The sequence below is a fragment of the Alligator sinensis genome, unplaced genomic scaffold (genome assembly GCF_000455745.1).
Source record: "Alligator sinensis unplaced genomic scaffold, ASM45574v1 scaffold600_1, whole genome shotgun sequence".
Taxonomy (NCBI): Eukaryota; Metazoa; Chordata; order Crocodylia; family Alligatoridae; genus Alligator; species Alligator sinensis.
In genome coordinates this window covers 5,057,744-5,063,519 of record NW_005841859.1, presented here as the reverse complement: position 1 = coordinate 5,063,519, position 5,776 = coordinate 5,057,744, and positions in this window count along the sequence as shown.

The following is a 5,776-nucleotide window of genomic DNA, read 5'->3' as shown; positions in this document are numbered from 1 at the left end:
GGGAAAGAATCTTCAACCATGTAAGTAAAAAGAAAACTAGGAGGGAAGAAATGGGAACACTACACACTGAAGATGAGGTGAAGAACAAGGTTAATCTAGGTATAGCCCTTGTGCTAAATAAATGCTTTCCTGCAATCTTCAATAAAGATGATGGTGTAAATGAGGATAATCATAAGCTACCAAATGGAAATGATCGTGCATATGGAAAATACGTCCGAGGTGGAAGCAAAAAATCTTACTGTGATAAAACTCCCAAACTACTAGGAGAATCGACACATGAAGCAGGAACTCCTGTAGCCCAGATTTTGAATTAGTCTATCAAATCAGGAATAATAACTGGGTGGATGGAGAATAGTAAACAATAGTGCACAGATTCAAGAAAGGGAAAATTGTGGCTCAGGCACTCACAAATATGTTGGCTTGACTTTGATACTAGACAATGTATTCAACAGATATTGAAGGAAAGAATAGACAATAGGACAACATGGTTGTCCAGATCATATCATCCTATGACAGGATAACTGACTTCTTCGACAAGGGTAATGCAGTGGATCTCATCTACCTAGATTTTAAATAAAAGCTTTTGATTTTGTGTCTCATGGGGAGTTATCAGCCACACTGGAAAGGATAGGGATTGATGTAATGATAATATGAACAAGGAGTTGGCTGAAAGTGAAACTACAGTAAGTCATGTTGGAAGGTAAGTTATTAGAATGGAGAGTGGTTACTAGTGGTGTTCCTCAAGAATCGGTCTTGGCACACACCCTGTTTAACATTTTCATTAGCACTCTTGGTGCGGGAATTAGATGTACGTTTTAAATTTGCAAATGACACAAAGATGGAAAATAATGCTAATACAGAACAGGACTGTATTATACAGGAACAATTAGATAACCAAGGAATGGAGCAATAGACAAAGTATGACATTCAGTAACATGAAATACCAAGTCATGCACATAAGACCGGATAGCAAGAACACTGGAAATAAGATGGAAACTGTCACAACCCAAAGTTGTGGTTTTCTTGTTTGTGTGTGCTTCGGAGTTTTTCCCACCAGTTTTGTAGCCTTCTTTGCATAGTGCATTCCTTTTGCATTATAGTGATGCACGATGCAAAGGAGTTCCTGCCATTTGTATTTAGATTCGTGCCACATTATTGGCCGGTTCTAAATGTAGGCATACGTGGTGGCTAGCTATTGGCTTGCTAGCCGTACAAAAGGCTTGGGTAGTTTCCGCCCAAGTCGGAGAGAGAGAAAGCACGTGGAGTTCGGGAAAGGAGTGTGAGGATTTCTAAGCACTGCTGATCCCTACGAACCCAGCTTTTTCCTTAAGAAGGCAACAGAGGTTTAATTTGTCGAACCCACGGAGCTTCAACAACTCCGGGAGACCTATTTACCGAACCCTCGGAGCCTTAACAACTCCGAGGCACATAACCTCTAGCCTCTCCCCGTCGCCGATCGCAGTCCAGACGTATCCCTATCCTAAGGACCCAATTGTCGAACCCACGGAGTCTTAACAGCTCCGGGGGACCTGGGAACCGAGTAACCCACGGAGATACAGCTGCTCCGTGAGAACGAATTATTGAACCCGCGGAGCCTAAACCACTCCGGGGTCAAGGAACTGAGTCTATTAGAGTCCTCCACCGAGAACTCAAGTGGAGCTGTGCCTGGAAAGCTGACCAGCCTACACCGCGACCACCTTGGGTGTAAGTAAATAATCTTTTCAATCAACCATTACACCTCCGTGACTGATTCTAGCTCGAGCGTACCATACCGTGCCGCGGTTTTCTCCAACCCCGTGTGCCCAGGCTGCTGGCCACAGCCTGTGTGCACAAAGACGGGCCCGGCTCGCCCGCAGCTCGCACATGGCAACCCAGATGGGATCGGGAGAGAACTCGCACATGGCAACCCAGGCGGGATCGGGAGAGGGCCCGCACAGAAACTTGTAGACTGCAGGCAAGGATGGAGGAAAGGCACCTAGGTATACTGGTTGACTGTAGGATGACCAAGATCCATCGTCTGGTTGCAGATGTCAAAAAAAGCTAGGACAATTCTAAGTTATACTGAGCAGGTTATATTCTGTAGAGATGAGAAAGTATTAACACCACTCTACAGAGCCTTGGGAAAACTCCATGTAAAATATTGTGCTCAGTTTTGATTTACCTGTGTTCAGCAAAGATTATCTTAAATTGGAACAGGTACAAAGAAGGGCTACTGGAATGGTTAAGGAAAAGGAGAACCTACTTTAGGAGAGAGGATTAAAAGCAATTGAATGATCTAGCTGAGCTTTGCTTACCAGAATGAAGGTTGAGAGGGGTAAGATTATTTTTATATATACCTACTCATAAATGTATCATGGATGGAGAAGAGCTATTTAAATTAAAGAACAATACTGGCACAATCAAATGGCTACAAACCGCTTATGAACAAATTTAGACCAGAAATTACAAGAAGGTTTCTAACTATTAGGGTATTTTTAGAATGATCTTCTGAAAACAGTTCTGTGGACAAGGAACCTGAATCACTTCAAGATGGAAATCAAAAAGCTTATGGAAGGGACAGTATGATACTGGTCTACTCTTGAACCAGTAATCAGTATATTTTATATGTGGATTCAAATACTTCATACCCCTGTGTTAGGGGATATGGTGATCATCACAGCATGTTTCAGAGCTTCTGTTAGTCACCTATTGGAGATACGTACATCTATTTTCCTCCTAAATGTTTGAATGGCTTCTAGGATTTTATTCATCTTCCTCTGAAGTACTGAACATTGGTCATAGCTAGAAGAGGCAGTTTTGACTGAAGTCTCCTGATGCTTAAGAACCTCTCAAGTACCTGACTGGAAAGTCCTGTGCACAGGGTCAAACAGATTGCCAGATCTGGGGTCAAATTAGGCAGGATTGGGAGGATGGGGTGCTTTCCTCTGTTGTATGAAGCATAGTCCTCTTTCCAGGATCATCTGAACATATATTAACCTAATAATTTCTCTGACATTACAGTGGCAGGGCCCTTATCTCCCCTGCTTTTTACACATGGCATGTTAGGGCACTTTGGACTTTAGTTTCATAAAGCACTTGGAGGATCTGGTGAAAGCAAGGGGATGAAGTGAGCAATGCTTAGGACTCTCTGGATAAATGGTTACCTGTTAAAACAACAAAATGGCTAATATATTTTGGAGTTTGTAGCAGAATGTAATCAAAGTTGGCAACTGCACTGTGCAAAACTGATGAAATATGAAAAGCTCATTATGAAGTGGTAGGTCCAAGTACTTGATAAAATTAATTGTTTTCGAATTGCTAGTAATTGTTCTAGAATTCCTAGTAATACCTCATCCATGTTTAACTGATACAAGGGACTAAGGAAATGCTAGCATGAAAAGTGTTCTCATATTTTCTAAAAAACACAACTTATACAAGAAAATTACCTTTCTTGGCCTCTCCTTGAAGTTGCTGTAAGGGAGCTTTCAACTTAAAAGCCACTTCCTTCCTTCCTGCCATGCATACTGCTAGCTTATATTAAAGAGCACATGCCCTCTGCTTCTCAGAACCTGACCAAAGGTAAGCCTCTGAAGAAAGTACTGATTTGCAACACATTTATAGCTACAATCAAGACTTAACTTCATATCCTTTGCAATATTTGTAAGTGCTAGGGAAGCTCCATGAATCTGATAATTTTGCTGCTGATGGAAATACACTTAGGTTTTTAAAAATTCCATTCTAAAACTGTTTAATAGTTTAGATTATTAGTACTAAACAAACACAGAAAAATGGATAAAATCTAACCTTTTCCAGTAAAAGAAAGACTTTCAACCTACCTAGTACCAATCTAATTAGAAATGTTAGTGCTAATTAGAGTATCTGTTGCTCTCAGCAGGGGCTCCAGTGACAGCACTGTTTGCTGTGATGTGGTACTCCACAGAAACCAAGCGACTAGCACTCATAAGTGTACTGCAAGTCATTAAGCCTAACCCTGTCTTGAGAAAACTGTCCTGCTTTACAGCATAATAGTATCAGGTGTCACTAATTTATGAGACTGTAATGTTGGCTTTCAATGTAGTTTGCAAAGTGCATTACTAAATAAGGAGGTGAAGATAAAAATGTAAGGATTTTTATCTGACTGGCAGCAAGAGGCTTAGAAACTGCATTAGAGCAGCTGTCATTGACCTTGTTTCTGCTGTAATATAAAATAGCAAATTGACATTCATAAAAGGGCTACATCTCCACTAAGGAGAATGGATATATTGTGAGCTTTGTGTGCTGAGAGTGATTTTCTAACCCATGATGTCTGATCCATTATACTATAAATTGCACTATAACAACTAAAACTGTTCAATTTAGACGTTAATCAGGCAAGCCTGCATACATTAACTGTATGTTCATGTAGTCCTAACATACAAAATTAACTTGCAAATTGCAGGAGTGGGGCTTTACTCGGCTAAACTTTATATCAGTTTAGCTGCAAATTTGAACTAGGGCAAAAGTGCAGCTGAGTACAGTAGTGTCTTGTGGCAATTCTGAAATGAATATGCATTAAATTTGTTATAATTGTCAGCCTCCAGTCAGCAGTACTTTATTCTTTATGGTGAGTGGAGTATTAGAGATTACTACAAGCTAATATTCGCATTTACTATTTATTTTAGAGTAAAACTCACAGACTCCAGTTAGAAATAAACACCTAGAGAGTTGGAACTCTGTAAAAGCAACATGATGTACTTCCCCCTTTCTCTCCCCAGCCATGGGAGGTGGGAAGAGCCAGGAGCCACTGGAAGTGCAGCCCTGGTTCTTCCCTGTCTCCCACCATCTGGCTGCTGGCTTCTTCAAAAAAAGTTTTGAAACATTTTAACTAGCCTCATTTTGTTTCGAGGCTGTTTCGAAGGCCTTCGTTTCATTTCGATTTTGCTGTTTTGAGCTTGAAATGAGTCGAAACGGTGTCGAAACAAAATGGCCAGTGAAATTTCGCACAGCCCTACTCTCCAGACTCTTGAGATGACAGTGGTAGGTCACCCACATTTCACATCTGTAGAGGAGACTGGAGATTATGACAGCATTGTAGACCTGGAGCTTGGTGTCTTCTCAGGGATTGCAATGAAGAAAGACATGCCAAACCAATTTCCCAAAGGAGGCACCTGCACACCTGATCCTGTGCTGGATCTCCTCATCCACTGTGAAAGAGGTGGCTACCATGGTAGGAGAATTGCTTGACTACATCCAGGGTCTTTCCCTTGTTAATTTAGGGAGAAGAGTCATATTCATGGTCCAGGGGAGGCTGATCGAGCACTTTAGTCTGCCTGATGTTAAGAGAGAAACCCAAAGTTTGGTAGGCTTCTCTGAAAGGTCCAGTGCAGCCTGGAGGCTTTCTTCACTGTGTGCAAGGATGGCACAGTCATCAGCATATTAAAGGTCAAGGATGGTTGTTTTGAGTACTTTGGCTTTGAACAAAAATGACCCAGGTTAAAGAACACTCCATCCATGTGGTATTCACTGTCAGGTCCAGAAGGAAGGTGGGCCCTTAATGAGAACCAGGATGACTTGCAAAAAAATGGAGAAGAAATTTGGGGCAATCACACATCCTTGCTTGACCCCAGTTCACATGACAAATGGATCTGTCTCTGATTCACTATAAAGAATGGTCACAGTCATCTGGTCATGAAGGAGCCTCAGGACCATGGTGTAGTTTTCAGGACATTCACATCTGGCCAGTACTTTCCACGAGGCTCCGCAACTGATAGAATCAAAGGCCTTAGTAAAGTCAATGCAAGCCATATGCAGGTCAATG